The sequence below is a fragment of the Oryctolagus cuniculus genome, chromosome 15 (assembly GCF_964237555.1).
Source record: "Oryctolagus cuniculus chromosome 15, mOryCun1.1, whole genome shotgun sequence".
In the NCBI taxonomy this organism is placed as follows: Eukaryota; Metazoa; Chordata; class Mammalia; order Lagomorpha; family Leporidae; genus Oryctolagus; species Oryctolagus cuniculus.
In genome coordinates this window covers 51,551,049-51,567,926 of record NC_091446.1, presented here as the reverse complement: position 1 = coordinate 51,567,926, position 16,878 = coordinate 51,551,049, and positions in this window count along the sequence as shown.

Below are 16,878 nucleotides of genomic sequence, written 5' to 3'. Positions count from 1 at the left end.
GGAATGGGAGAGGGAGTGGGAGATGGGAGGGGGATGGGTGGGAAGGAAGTTATGGGGAGGGGGAAGCCATTGTAATCCATAAACTGTGCTTTGGAAAATTATATTTACTAAATAAAAGTTTAAAAAAAAGGTAACTTGTCATAACTTGTCACATAATCCCCATGCCAATCTAATAAGTCAGATTTTTTTAAAGATTTTTTTTTATTTGTTTGAAAGGCAGAGCTACAGAGAGGCAGAGGAAGAGGCAGAGGCAGAAAGAGATCTTCCATCTGCTCGATCAGTCCCCAAAGGGCCACAATAGCCAGAGCTGGGCCAATCTGAAGCCAAGAGCTAGGAGCTTCTTCTGGGTCTCCCATGAAGATACAGGGGTCCAAGCACTTGGTCCATCTTGTACTGCTTTCCCAGGCCATAGCAGAGAGCTGGATCGGAAGTAGAGCAGCTGGGTCTCACACTGGCACCCACATGGGATGCTGGCACTGTAGGTGGCAGCTTTATCAGCTATGCCACAGTGCTGGCCCCCTAAGGCAAATATTATTAACAGAGAAGTTAAGTATTTTGCCTAATGCTACATAGTTGCTAAGGCAATCTAGTTCTGGAACCCATGCTTGAACCCAAACTCACATTTAATGATTATTTTTAAACAAATGTCAAAGATTTTATTTACTTTATTAAATTAATGAGGAAACTCTGAGGAAGTTACACCAGTTCAAAAGCATATCCAAAAAACAAACATGGTTATAAATCAGGAATATTGGAATGAATTTGCAAATGAACATAAAATTGCTTCCATAGCAGGAGAGAGAAGTTGTTGAACCTCCACTGGACAGAATTTATTTACTTGTATGTAGATAAAAACTGCTTTTGCATTGCTACCAGATATATACAACTTACAGAGCTGTAAAATATTTCAAAGGTAACTAAAGATTCAGAATTCCTTCAGAATGGGGTAACCTTAAGAGTGTACTTTAGGCCAGCATCACGGCTCAATAGGCTAATCCTCCACCTTGCGGCGCCAGCACACCAGGTTCTAGTCCCTGTTGGGGCGCCGGATTCTGTCCCAGTTGCCCCTCTTCCAGGCCAGCTCTCTGCTGTGGCCAGGGAGTGCAGTGGAGGATGGCCCAAGTCCTTGGGCCCTGCACCCCATGGGAGACCAGGAGAAGCACCTGGCTCCTGCCTTCGGATCAGCGCGGTGTGCCGGCCGCAGCATGCCGGCCGCGGTGGCCATTGGAGGGTGAACCAACGGCAAAAGGAAGACCTTTCTCTCTGTCTCTCTCTCTCACTGTCCAGTCTGCCTGTCAAAAACACAAACAACAAAAAGAGTGTACTTTAAACAATGCATATCTAATGGCCAGCAGTGCTGTGTATGAAGAGAATTCACTGTACTTTGTTATGGTTTGGTTGTATGCTTCTGAAAAATAGACTTTATTTTTACTAATATCTCTTTTACAGCTTTCTAAGCAGGGCTTAATAAACTTGTGCTGAAGTTGCCTGAACTGGTGGCATTTTGAGTTTTGTGTTTGTTTTTAAAGGATAGCTGGTATTTGGATTTCAAAAATATATTTACATCATACAATTCTTGACTTTCAAACCAGGATTCAAACTAACATTTTTAAAATCCCACTTAGGATCAAGTCTTAAACTAGTAGTTCAGCTGAATTTTGGGCAATAAATTTATCCAAAGGAAATGAAATCAGCATTTGAAAGAGTTATCTGTACCCCACTGTTTATTGCAGCTTAATTCACAACAGCTAAGATATGGAATCAAACCAGATGTCTGTCAACTGCTGACTGGATAAAGAAATTATGGTATATATACACCATGGAATACTGCATAGCAGTACAAAAAAAAAATGAAAGCCTGTTGTTTGCAACAAAATGGATACAACTGGAAACCATTACACTTAGTGAAATATGCCAGTCCCAAAAGACAAATACTGTATGTTCTCCCTGATCTGTGGTAACTAATAGAGTACCTAAAGGTAATCTATAGAAGTGAAATTGATACTTTGAGATGTGATGATTTTGAACAGCCCTTGTCATAACTGTTGAGAAACAGTATTTTCTTTTTTCATACTATTTGTTGAATTCTTTACATAGGATAGGGTTAATCTTATGTGTATAAAGTTAATTGAAAATAGATCTTTGTAAAAAATAAGAATGGGAATAGGAGAGGGAGGAGGAAGAAGGGTGGGAGTGCAGGTGGGAGGGAAGGGAGTGTAGAAAGAATCACTATGTTCCTAAATTTGTATATATGAAACTCATGAAGTTTGTATACCTTAAATAAAAGCTTTCTCAGTAAAAAGTAAATAAATAAGAACAATAATACAAGAATGGGGTACAGAAACTACCATGCTAAGCTATTACTCCTTGACATACTGAGTATTTTAAGCTAAAGGAAACTGGGAAAAGCACAGGATTTTCTCTTGCTCCTCTGTCTTTTGAAGACCCTCATGTGACAGGTGTCCAGCCCCAAACCCAGAAGGACATAATGTGACACGGAGAGGCCAAGAAGGGTCTGAACACACAGGACTTGGTCATTTCACTGCAGTTCTCAACCATTAGATCACAGCCTCTTTTTGTAAAATCCTTCTAAAGGACTGCCCATTCTTCATCAAGCCTAAGCATGCAAATAAACAATTTCCCCCTGATCCTTGGATTTTCATTTCTGAAGGCCACGATGCTATATAATATTTCACCTAAATAAATTTATTATACTTTGTTTTTATTAAAATTTGTATTTTTTTTGACAGGCAGAGTGGATAGTGAGAGAGTGAGAGAGACAGAGAGAAAGGTCTTCCTTTTGCCGTTGGTTCACCCTCCAATGGCCGCCACGGCTGGCGCGCTGCAGCCAGCGCACCGCGCTGATCCGAAGGCAGGAGCCAGGTGCTTCTCCTGGTCTCCCATGGGGTGCAGGGCCCAAGCACCTGGGCCATCCTCCACTGCACTCCCGGGCCACAGCAGAGAGCTGGCCTGGAAGAGGGGCAACCGGGACAGAATCCAGCGCCCTGACCGGGACTAAAACCCAGTGTGCCGGCGCTGCTAGGTGGAGGATTAGCCTGTTGAGCCGCAGTGCCGGCCAAAATCTGTATTTTGTATAAAAGAGTTAGCCATGAATCTTGCACTGGGTGATAAAAAGATATGACTTTTTTTCTCCTATAACAACCAGCTGTGCTAATCAAAAACAGTATTAAAAAATCAGGATTCATCCTGCTCTCATGGATGCAAATATTTTAATAGCTTATGTTCTGTTCTTCTTGAGGTAATATATTTTCTATCCATGAGCAGTAGTTACCTGGAATGGGTACAAATATTAAGGAAGCTCAAAAAATTCTCTACTCCTATTCATAATCACGTCTTTCCTTCCTCTAAGTCAATCAGTCAGTCAATCAATCAATCAAGAGGTAGGCATTTGATTCAGCAGTTGGACTGTAGCTTGGAATGTCTGCATCCCATATTAGAGTGCTTGAGTTTCAGTCCTGAGTCTGCTTCTGATGTCAGCTTTCTGCTAATGCATACCACAAGGCATTAGCAATGGCTCAAGTAAATGAGTCCCTGCCACCCGTGTGGAAGACCCTGATTGAGTTCCAGGCTCCTGGTTCCAATTTGACCCATCTCTAGTTGTTGCGGGCATTTGAGGAGTCAATCAGTAAATGGAAGATTTCTGGCTGTCTCTGTCATTATCTTCTTTCCTTTTCTTCCTTCCTTCTTTCCTTCCTTCCTCCCTCACTCCCTCCCCCCTCTTTCTTTCTTTCTCTCTTTCTTTCTTGGAGATACCTCAAAAATCTGAATATACACCTACCATATGATCCAGCCATCCCACTCCTGGGAATTTACTTGTCACTTCACCAATTCTTTTATGAGTTCCAGTAGCCTCTTGGTGGAGTCTTTCGGACCCCATATATACAGAATCATGTCGTCTGCAAATAAGGATAGTTTGGCTTCCTCCTTTCCAATTTGTATCCATTTGATTTCTTTTTCTCACCTAATGGCTCTGGCAAAACTTCCAAGACTATATTAAATAGCAAATTTGAGAGTGGGCATCCTTGTCTGGTTCCAGATCTTAGGAGGAATGCTTCCAGCTTTTTCCTATTCAATAAGACACTGGCCGTGGGTTTGTCATAAATTGCCTTGATTGTGTTGTTCCTTCTATACCTAATTTGCTTAAGGTTTTCGTCATGAAAGGATGTTGTATTTTTTTAAGATTCATTAATTTATCTGAAAGTCAGAGTTACAGAGATGCAGAGGCAGAGAGAAAGTGAGGTCTTCCATTCTGCTGATGAACTGGTGCCCACATGGGATGCCGGGCGCTGCAGATGGCAGCTTTACCCGCTATGCCACAGTGCCAGCCCCAGGATGTTGTATTTTATCAAATGCTTTCTTTTCATCTGTTGTGATAACCATATGGTTTTTGTTCATCAGTTTGTACATGTGTTTACTGAAAGTACACTGAAAATAGATCTTTGTAAAAATTAATATTGGGAATGCAAGAAGAGGAGGAAGGGTTGTAGCATGGGCGGGGGAGGGAGTGTCACTATGTTCCTAAATCTGTATTTATGAAATATATTAAACTTGTATAACTTAAATAAAGTTTTATAAAAGATTCATTTATTAATTTGAAAGTCTGAGTTACAGAAAGAGAGAGCAAGAATGAGAGCAAGAGTGAGTGAAAGAGAGAGAGAGAATCAATCTTCCATTTGCTGGTTTACTCTCCAGATGGCTGCCAGGGCCAAGGCTGAGCAAGGCTAGGGCTGCGCCAGGCCAGAGTCAGGAGCCAGGGAAAGTAGGTTTAGCCAACATATTTCTAGGTTTTCAGTGGTTACATGCTCTTTTAGTTTGTTTTCCGTTTTGCTTGTAGTTGTGTCTATCTGCCTCTGACTTCCCAAAGGACCAAGGTTGGCATTTGGATCTAATGCAAGTAGAGATTTAAAATCTTTTTTCACCTCCTACCTTGAGCTACCTAATGAAAAGTTGATGCTTTTCAAGAATACACTCATTTTTGTAACTTTCAAATATTTGGCCATGAAACAAGAACAGTAAATTCTGTGCAGTCATAACATTTCCAAAGAGGGGCCAAAATTAGAGACCTGCATACTGCTGCTGTTTATTCTAGCTGGAGTTCCCCCTTCTAGAAGCTGTGGCTGGGGAGCTCCAAAAGCTCTATGTAGATTTTTTTTTTCTCTATTGGAACTTGTTTCTAGTTTTCACCCCCATATAGAATCAGTAAGAACTCTGAATTCCTGCAATCACTGAAAAACCATGCCTGACTATTGTAACTTCTGAAACTTGAGGAAATAAGAAAATGAGGGATGATTTGCAGATAAAGGCAGACTATTATTGCAAGACCCAGGGTTTCCATCTGAACAAAGTGATACAGAGACTGGATTTTAAAACTAAAGCTGTGAAAGAACATGTTCCCCATCTGAGTTTCAATCAAGTTGTCACATATAGAAAGGGTTAATTATCACATCATCAGAGAAATTGTTTAAAATACCATAGTTTAAATTCTGCAGTACTGTAATAATAATAATAATAATAATAAAGGATATTTTATATTTGCTGTATAGTGGTATGTACTTTTAAAAACATTTCCAAAGGAATTAGTATCTGATTGCCAAAGTAAAACCCATTGAAAAGATGTTCTTTTCTTTGATAAAAGAAAAATGTCAAGTGGGAGGTCTGTCAGTGACAGAAGCCAGAGAGAAACCAGAGTTCCTGATTCCAAAGTAAGGCTCTTTCCATTAAAACTAATTTCCTATGATAATGCTGCCACTAGCATATCCATGCAGGACACTATCTAATTAAATCCAAATGGCTTGTGAATCTCCCCTGGCTCCATCTGGGTTAATGTACAGAATGAAGGAGAAGCAGTTCCTCTCCTTGGGTGCCTTAAGCAGGAATGGTAAGTTTTTAGTACCAAAGGAAACCAGAATCATCTCTTTCTTTACCATAAAAACATTCTCTTCAAGTAAATATGCTATTGTTCCTTGCATATCAATAGCATGCCACAGCTACCAAAATCAAGCCATTAAAAAAAAAAAAAAAAAAACAGATCACAAATCCCAAAGTACAAATAAACCTACTAAAACACTATGGAAAAAAGAATTTCTTTACGGACCTTCTTGGGCCCAAGATGAAGTTTCTTTGTGAGTATGTTTATGTAACAGGCATTCCAAGCAGAGTAATTAGCTAAAGAGCAAATTGTGGAACTCAGGAGGCAAATGGATCAAGGATATCCAAGATCCTCCCAGGATTCTCCTGAGTGTAGACAGGGGGTCCAGTGTCCTGGTTCACAGCCAATCTGCCTGAGTTCAAATCCCAACTCTGCTGTATTTTAGACCAGTTGCTGACTTTCTCTGAGGTTCAGTGCTCTCATGCTTTCCTAAGCACTAAAAGTGGAAACAGCGACAGAACCTTCCTTATCAGGCTGTGGTAGAATTAAATGAGCCAAGTTCATATTCCCATGCTGCAAATAAAAGCTTTCAATCCTTAGTATTCAGGGAATATTCACTAGAGCATCTTAATAGCATTTTTATGGCAGTATGAAAGTCTCCATTTTCACAACTGGAGATAAAACAAAACTTGAATCTTAGCATTCTATGTATATCAAAGGCAGTCTACTCACTGAAGAGAATCTTGACCATCATTTAATCCACAAGTATTAGATAAAGATCCAGATAAAGTGTCGAAGAACCAAATCTCCTGGGTGAACATTTGGTGTCGTTGTTAGGACACAGTTTAGAATGCCTGCATTTCATATTAGAGTGCCAGGATTTGAGTCCCAGCCCCCCTCCCAGTTCCCAGTTCCAGCTTCCTGCAAAAAATATCTTGGGAGGCAGTAGGTGATAGCTCAAGTAGTTGGGTGCAGGCCAACCACATGGGAGTTGTGGATTGAGTTCCTGGCTCCTGGCTTTAGTGTGGCCATAGCTTTTACAGACATCTGTGGAATGAACCATTGGATGACAGATTGTGTGTGAGTGTGTGTGTGCATGCATGTGTGCGAGCATGCACCTACATTTTAAATAAGTAAAATCAATCAATTTTCAGAAATAAATGCTCACTGAGCATGCAAAATTCCTAACACTAATGTATAGGCCACAATGTAACAGATAATATCAGACTTGATAGAATCTATTGTCAAATGAGTGATACCTACTAGTGGTACTCAAAACTGGAATCCATGTATATCCTATACACATTTTTATGGAAGATTTCTCTGTGATATTTAAATATTTTTATGAAAATGTTTTAAAATTAATTAATGTAAGTATATTATAGGTCACTCTGGTGATAACAGAGACCTAAGTACTGCCATGACATATGGGTATAAAAGATTGCATTTGGGGGCTGGTGTTATGGCAAAGTAGGTAAGGCTGCTGCCTGTGATATGAGCGTACTATATGGGATCCAGTTAACATTCCAGCTGCTCCACTTCCCATTCAGCTCCCTGATAATGGCCTAGGCAAAGCAGCAAAAGATAGCCCAAGTATTTGGGCCTCTGCCACCCAAGTGAGAAACCGGAAGAAATTCCAGGTTTCAGCCTAACCCAGATCCAGCCATTGTGGCCACCTGGGGAGTGAATAAGAGGATAGATTTCCATCTTTGTTTCTCCCACTCTCTCTGTAAATCTAAATTTCAAAAACAAACAAATAAATAAATCTTTTTAAAAATATATTTGAAGTTATGGCTATGATTGCATGGAGTACAAATTATGTCACTTTCATTTGTGCTTATTCAGAATAATGAATAAATGAAGGATTCAAGTTCATTAAAATGTGAACTGATAAAAAATGTAAACTGATATTAGAAGGCTATATGAATAGGTGAAATTGAAAATGTAAGAGTAAGCGCAAAATAGCAGAATAGGGAGGGAGCTTACTGTTTTACTCTAGGAGGAGAAAGCTTAAAAAAAGCAGAGAGAGTGCAGCCTCAGGGAAGAGTTAGGGAGAAAACAGCAGAGGAAATTCTATGCAAATTAGAAGGATACGGTGGAACTACATGGACACCCACAACTCAGGACCCAGGCAGCTGAGAGCTGCTGCACCAGTGTTGGAGAGTGAGGTGAGACCACACTGCAGCAGCCCAACCAGCTGCAGGAAGAGCCTAGAGGGAACCTGGCTTGGAGCCCCATGGGGGATAGTGTACCTACCAACTAGAGGAGAAAAAAAAAGGAGGGGCCCATTTCTCCCTCCCCGATCACCCTGCAACAGCGTCCTGTAACAAGCCTATAGAGCAGGTGCCATTTTGGACATACCTAACAGCTGCATGAGCTCATGTCCACGCCCAGCAACCAGCCAAGTGGAGACTCCTGAGTCTGGTGGGGAGAACAGACAGGGGCTGGGTGATTGTGACTGTGGGAGGCCTGTGTGCTGAGACTGTGAAAAAACTGAAGCTGTGTGGGAGGACTCAGGGTGTGGCTGGGACTTTGGGCAGTCCCTTTGGTAAACTCCTCATGCTCAGGGCTCCCTGGTTACCTGGTGAGGGACACTGCTGGGGAATCTGAGCTTACACTGAGGATGGCACAGATCCTTTGTGTGGTTCCTGTGGCAGAGCAGACGAATATTATACCCACTGGGGCTAGCGCTCAGGCACTGGCCTCCTTTGAGTAGAGGAACTCAGTTGGGTAGAATAAACCTCCCTTCTGATTAAAAAAAAAAAAAAGAGAGAGAGATTTACTGAAACAAACCAGGGTGTGTCACCTTAAACATGCCCTTCACTCTGGAGAACTGAACAGAGCTCCCTGGCCACACCCACCACATGCCTCTAGATATTCACTGAATGCAGATAGTACACTAATCTACAGAGGCATAGAAGAATAAAGATAAAAGCCACCACAGCAAACACACACACACACACACACAGAAGAAACCAATGATTATCTCAACAAATGCTGAGGAACAAACACACCAATTCAAAAAATAAGAATAAAGAAAACAACATGACACCTCCAAAAGAACACAGCACTTCAATACTAGATTGTAAAGATGAAATTTAAGAAATGCCAGAAATTGAATTCAAAAAATAGATCATAAGATTGTGTAGAAGTAATCAGAGGCAAATGCATGAACTACTGAAATCCGTACATGACATGAAAGAAAATTTCTCCCACAAAATTGAGATCTTAAAGAGAAATCAAAATGAAATGATGAATTCAATAGAACAAATAAAAAATCCAGTGCAAAGCCTTAACGATGGAATTGGTGAAGCAGAAGTAAGAATATCGGACTTAGAAGACAAAGCACAGGAAATTATACAGTCAGACCACAAACAAGAAGAAGAAACTAGAAAACTAAAAAATACTGTTGTGAATCTATAGGATACTATCAAATGACCCAACATATGGGTTCTAGGAGTTCCTGAAGGCATGGAAAGAGAGAAAGGATGAGAAGGCCTTTTAAGTGAAACAATAACAGAAAACTTCCCTAATTTGGAGAAAGAAAGGGACGTCCAAGTACAGGAAGCACATAGAATCCCTAATAGACATGACCAGAAAAGATCTTTGCCATAACACATTGTAATAAAACACCACAGTAAAACAAACAAACAAAAAGATTCCAAAATGTGCATGAGAGAAAGACCAGATTACTTTCAGAGGATCTCCAATTAGACTCACAGCAGATTTCTCATCAGAAACCCTACAGGCTAGGGGAGAATGGCAAGATATATTCCAAGTCTTAAAAGAAAAAAAAAAAACAGTAAATCCGGAATACTAAACCCTGCAAAGCTCTCATTTATGAATGAAGGTAAAATAAAGACCTTCCATAACAAACAGAAATTGAAAAAATTTGTCATCACACATCCAGCCCTGCAAGATGCTTAAGGATGTGCTACAAACAGAAACACAGAAACATGGTCATCACTACAAAAGAAAGTAAAGGAAGAAAATCTCCCATTAAAAGTACAAAGGAAATCCAAAGTAAAAATAGGAATATTTTTGGAAAAATGGCAGGGCAATGTCATTATTTATCAATAGTCACCTCGAATGTACATGGCCTCAACTCCCAAGTTAAAAGACACAGACTGGCTGAAAGGATTAAAAAAATAAAACCCATCCATTTGCTGCCTTCAAGAAACACATCTCACCAACAAAGATACGCACAGACTGAAAGTGAAAGGATGGAAACATGCCAACAGAAACCAAAATGAGCTGATGTGGCCATCCTAATATCAGACAAAACAGACTTTAACACAAAAACTATTAAAAAGAAACTAAGAAGGGCACTATGTAATGATTAAGTGATCAATTCAACAGGAAGATGTCACTATTATAAGCATATATGCACTAATTACAGGGCACCTGGCTGTGGGGAGCAACCCGGACTGGACTGAGTTACTGGAATTAAGACTTATTCTATGCATCTGCTCTCCCACAATATGGCGCTGGGAGAGAAGAAAACAGCTTCTACACAGCTGCCTCCAGTTCAGCCAATAAACTGTAGGACTTGCTCCTGATTGGAGGAGAGCAGCGTGCTCAGCGTGTGGGCAGCGGAGTTGGGATTGGCAGAGGAGGACTATAAAGGAGGAGAGAGACGGCATGCACCAGGAACATCTAAGGGGAACATCTAAGGGGAACACCTGTGCAGCCCCCGAGAGAGCCGGCCGGCGGAGTGCCGCTCCCCTGCGGAAGTGGGGAAAGTGGCCAGGGGGAACCGCCCTTCCACGGAGGTGGAAGGGACAGTAGCCAACCCGGGAAGAACCAGCAGCAAACCCGGGGAGGGCCGAGCAGACGAAAGAACAGCGCAGGGTTCAGTGTTGCTCCTCCACGAAGAGGGGGAGCGACATAATGGTGCCGTGACTCGGATATGAAGCCTAGGCAGGGCTTAGTGTCGTTCCTCCATGAAGAGGGGGAGCGACATAATGGTGCCGTGACTCGAATATGAAGCCTAGGCAGGGCTTAGTGTCGTTCCTCCACGAAGAGGGGGAGCGACATAATGGTGCCGTGACTCGGATAGGAAACCTAGGACGGATAGGAAACTTAGGAGGGAAGAAACAGGAAGAAGTGGGAAAATATCGGAGAGAGAGACTAGCAAACAGCCTAGGGAAAAGCCGGACGAAAAAGGTGCCGGAAGGAGCTATTGAAAGCCTAGGCATAGACTCGGATACGGACTACAGGGGGAAGCTGGGAGAAATCTCTAAGGTCGAAAGCGAAAGTGAAAGCTAGAACAAACAGACTCGGATGCGGACTGTGGGGAGAGGCCAGGAGAAATGAGGGAGGAGTATTGTTGGAGGAAAGCTTGGGGAAACATACCGGGTAGAGAAAAATGTTAGGGAAATTGAAGCTGCGGGGGCAGGCCGAGGCGGAGACGAAAGCCACTTTGGGATTCTCAAGTTAGCCTGGGAATAGGGGGCGAAAAGTTGAAACCAGAAGCGGAAACGTAAGCCAGATTGGGATCCGTCTGATTAGCCCGGGGAGCAAAGGACAGGAAGCCAAATCGTGGGGCGGAGACGTGAGCTGGGTTGAATTCGCCAGGTTAGCCCGGGGAACTTGGATTGAATGCTAGTGGCGGAGACGTAAGCTACGCTGTGTGACTCGCGGAGGCTGCCGCGTGCAGACAGAGCGTGCGGGGCTCAAGTAGATAGGGAACGCTGGGCTAGTGCGAAGCCGCGCAGATGAGAGAGGCACGGGCTGAAGCGGCTCAGAGCCGGAAAGCCGCCGAGAAGCAGCCTCGGGGCGGGTGCCGGGAAGCCGCAGGGATAAGAGAAACAGAAGTTTAGAAGTAAAATGAGAGAAATAGGAATGCTGGAAGATAGAAGTAAAATGGGAGAAATAGGAATGCCCGGAGATAGAGAAATAGAGAAATAGAAAGGCCTCCCCACAATACTGCAATGAGAAGGCTTGGATTCGGTCTGCCTGATTAGTGAGGCGATGAGCACCTGCGGGCGGCTAGCAGCTTATGCGCCGCAGGTCACCGAAGACAGGCACGTTATTAACATCAATAGTCTCCCCACAATACTGCAATGAGAGGGCTTGGATTCGGTCTGCCTGATTAGGGCGGTAAGCACCAACAAGCGGCTCGACCAGAGTATGAGCTGCAGGTCACCGAAGATAGGCACGAATCAACACCAATAGGCCTCCCCACAATATGGCAATGAGAAGGCTTGGATTCGGTCTGCCTGATTAGTAAGGCGGTAAGCACCAGCAGGCGGCTCGACCAGAGTATCAGCCGCAGGTCACCGAAGACAGGCACGCATCAGCGCCTAAAAACCTCCTCACAACATGGCGAAGAGAGGACCCGGATTCGGTTTGCCTGATTGATAGGACTTGTAAGAACCTGTGGCAACTCTAGCAAGTAGAGCAGAGTGTGTGCCGCGGGACACCGAAGACAGGCGCGTATCAACGCCAAAAAATAAAAAGAAAGGGGGATCTGTGGGGAGCAACCCGGACTGGACTGAGTTACTGGAATTAAGACTTATTCTATGCATCTGCTCTCCCACAATATGGCGCTGGGAGAGAAGAAAACAGCTTCTACACAGCTGCCTCCAGTTCAGCCAATAAACTGTAGGACTTGCTCCTGAATGGAGGAGAGCAGCGTGCTCGGCATGTGGGCAGCGGAGTTGGGATTGGCAGAGGAGGACTATAAAGGAGGAGAGAGACGGCATGCACCAGGAACATCTAAGGGGAACATCTAAGGGGAACACCTGTGCAGTCCCCGAGAGAGCCGGCCGGCGGAGTGCCGCTCCCCTGCGGAAGTGGGGAAAGTGGCCAGGGGGAACCGCCCTTCCACGGAGGTGGAAGGGACAGTAGCCAACCCGGGAAGAACCAGCAGCAAACCCGGGGAGGGCCGAGCAGACGAAAGAACAGCGCAGGGTTCAGTGTTGCTCCTCCACGAAGAGGGGGAGCGACACCTGGCTATTTAAAAGAAATGTTAAGGGATCTAAAGGGAGTCACAGACAATAGTAGTGAGTGATTTTAGTACCCCACTTTGAGCAATAGACAGATCAGCTAGAAAATCAGCAAGGAAACAACCCAGTTAATCAATAGTGTAGACCAAATTGGCCTAGCAGATAGTTACAGAGTCTTCTACCCTAAAGCCACAGAATACACATTTTTCTCACCAGTGCATGGAACTTTCTATATGACTGACCACATAAAGCAAGTCTCAGCAAATTCAGAAAAATCAAAATCATACCAAGCCCCTTCTCAGACTACAATGGAATGAAGCTGGAAATCAGCAACTCAGGAATCTCTAGAACATATGCAAACACTTGGAGACTGAACAACATGCTCCTGAATGAATAGTGGGTCAAAGAAGAAATCAAAAGAAAAATCAAAAAATTTCTGAAAACAAATGAAGATAGCAATACAAAATATCAAAACTTATGGGATACAGCAAGAGCAGTGTTAAGAGGAAAGTTTATAACAATTGGTACCTATATTAAGAAATTGGAAAGGCACCAAATAAATGAGCTATCAATGCATTTCAAGATCTAGAAAAACAATAGTAAACCAAACCCAAAACTAGTAGGAGAAAAGAAATCATTAAAATTAGAGAAGAAATGAGGCGGAGCCAAGATGGCGGAATAGTGAGGGCGCGCACCGATAGTCCGGGAAAATTTAGTTTAATAAAAGGGGAGTTACGGTAGCCGCAGAAAATAGAACCAAACAAAAATTGCAGGGGAAACCCTTCTGAATGGAGCAGGCGTGAATCGGACGACCTACTGGGAGAACAAGGTCGCCCACCGCACGGAAGCAAAGTCGCGGGACCCAGCCGCAGAAGCCCCAGGGTCTGCGCGACAGTGCTCCAAGGAGAGTGCACGCCACACAGAAAACAGCGGGGAGACTTGAGACGCTCAGGGCTCCGAGTCCACACATCGGCGCTGGAAGGGGAGGTGAGCTCAATAACCCGAGACATTGGTGGGGAAACGGGGGTCAGAATCTAGAGGGGGGCCGGAAAGTGCAGCAAACTCACTACCGGAAAGAAGGAAAAAAAAAAGCTTCGGGGTTTCTCTTCCCCCTAACCTTGCAAAGGTTACAAGCCTGCAAGACTTGAAGAATTCCCAAGAGACAAAGAGCAGGCCTCCTCTTTGGATTTACATATCAGTGGGGGAGAGTTAAGGAACTGAGTCACTACAATTCAGTAGCCTAGGCAACCCAGTGGGAGTCCAGAGGAGCCAAAGACTGGAAGCTAAATCAATTCTGCACAGCCCTGCCCTGCAGTGTTACTTACCCCCTGAATAAATAAAATAAATAAATAAATAAAAAGAGAGAGATTTACCACGCATAACCTGAGGGTGTCACCTTTGCACACCCTTAACCTGGAAGAACCAGGCAGAGCTCTCAGGCCCCACCCATCTCAAGCCTCCAAGGCTCCTCCAACAGCAGGCAGTCCACTTAACACGGACACAGTATAAAAAAAAAAAAAAAGAGAAAAAAAAAAGCGCACAGTGACGCAAGAAGAATTAACTATGCCGAGTAACAAACAAAGAAATAGAGGGAGCAAGATCAACGATGACACTATGATGCCTCCAAATAAGCAAAACACCCCAAGCCAAGAGTATGAAGATGATGAGATAGAAGAAATGCAAGATACGGATTTCAAAAAATTTATGATAAGAACATTTAGAAGTTTTCAAAAGCAAATCCTTGAACTACAGAAATCCTTAATGGACAAGATTGAAAATCTTTCTCGTGAAAATGAAATTTTAAGGAAGAGTCAAAATGAAACTCAGAAACTAGTAGAACAGGAAAGTGTAATAGTCAAGAGAAATCAAAATGAAATGAAGAGCTCAATAGATCAAATGACAAACACATTAGAAAGCCTTAAAAACAGAATGGGTGAAGCAGAAGAGAGAATATCGGACTTAGAAGATAGAGCACAGGAAAACATACAGTCAAACCAAAGAAAAGAAGAGGAAATTAGAAACCTGAAAAATATTGTTGGGAATCTACAGGATACTATTAAAAAAACCAACATTCGAGTTCTAGGAGTTCCTGAAGGCATGGAGAGAGAGAAAGGATTGGAAGGCCTTTTTAGTGAGATACTAGCAGAGAAGGACAGAGATATCCTAGTACAGGAAGCTCATAGAACCCCCAATAAACATGACCAAAAGAGATCCTCACCACGACACGTGGTAATTAAACTTACCACAGTGAAACATAAAGAAAAGATCCTAAAATGTGCAAGAGAGAAACGTCAGATTACTCTCAGAGGATCTCCAATCAGACTCACAGCTGACTTCTCATCAGAAACCCTACAAGCTAGGAGGGAATGGCGAGACATAGCACAGGTGCTAAGAGAGAAAAATTGCCAGCCCAGAATATTATATCCTGCCAAGCTCTCATTTGTGAATGAAGGTGAAATAAAGACCTTTCATAGCAAACAGAAATTGAAAGACTTTGTGGCCACTCGTCCGGCCCTGCAAAAGATACTTAAAGATGTGCTACACTCAGAAACACAGAAACACGGCCATCAATATGAAAGAAGGGAAAGGAAGAACACCTACCAGTAAAAGAGCATGGGAAGCTCAAAGCATATACTAGAAAATATTTCCGGGAAAATGGCAGGGCAAAGTCACTACGTATCAATTGTCACATTGAACATTAATGGTCTGAATTCTTCAGTTAAAAGACACCGTTTAGCTGACTGGCTCACAGAACACAACCCAACTATTTGTTGCCTACAAGAAACACATCTCTCTAACAAAGAGGCATGCAGACTGAAAGTGAAAGGTTGGAAAAAGATATTCCATGCCAACAGAAACCAAAAAAAAGCAGGTGTAGCCATATTAATATCAGACAAAATAAACTTTAATACAAAAACTGTTAAGAGAGACAAAGAGGGACACTATATAATGATTAAGGGTTCAATTCAACAGGAAGATGTAACTATTATAAATGTATATGCACCTAATTACAGGGCACCGGTCTATTTAAAAGATATGTTAAGGGACTTAAAGGGAGATTTAGATTCCAATACAATAGTACTGGGGGACTTCAATACTCCACTCAGAAATAGACAGATCATCCGGACAGAAGATCAACAAGGAAACAGCAGATTTAATTGACACTATTGCCCAAATGGATCTAACAGATATCTACAGAACTTTCAACCCTACATCTACAGACTTCACATTCTTCTCAGCAGCGCATGGAACCTTCTCTAGGATTGATCACATACTAGGACATAAAGCAAATCTCAGCAAATTTAAAAGAATTAGAATCATACCATGCAGCTTCTCAGACCACAGCGGGATGAAGCTGGAAATTAGCAACTCAGGAAACCCCAGAAAGTATGCAAACACATGGAGACTGAACAACATGCTCCTGAATGAACACTGGGTCATTCAAGAAATCAAAAGAGAAATCAAAAACTTTCTGGAAGTAAATGAAGACAACAACACAACATATCAAAACTTATGGGATACAGCAAAAGCAGTATTGAGAGGCAAATTTATAGCAATAGGTGCCTATATCAAGAAATTGGAAAGGTACCAAATAAATGAGCTTTCAGCGCACCTCAAAGACCTAGAAAAACTGCAGCAAACCAAACCCAAATCTAGTAGGAGAAGAGAAATAATTAAAACCAGAGAAGAAATTAACAGGATTGAATCCAAAAAAACATTACAAAAAATCAGCCAAGCGAGAAGCTGGTTTTTTGAAAAAATAAACAAAATTGACACCCCATTGGCACAACTAACTAAAAAAAGAAGAGAAAAGACCCAAATCAATAAAATCAGAGATGAAAAAGGAAACGTAACAACAGACACCACAGAAATAAAAAGAATCATCAGAAATTACTACAAGGACCTGTATGCCAGCAAACAGGAAAACCTATCAGAAATGGATAGATTCCTGGACACATGCAATCTACCAAAATTGAACCATGAAGACATCGACAACCTAAATAGACCCATAACTGAAACAGAAATTGAAACAGTAAT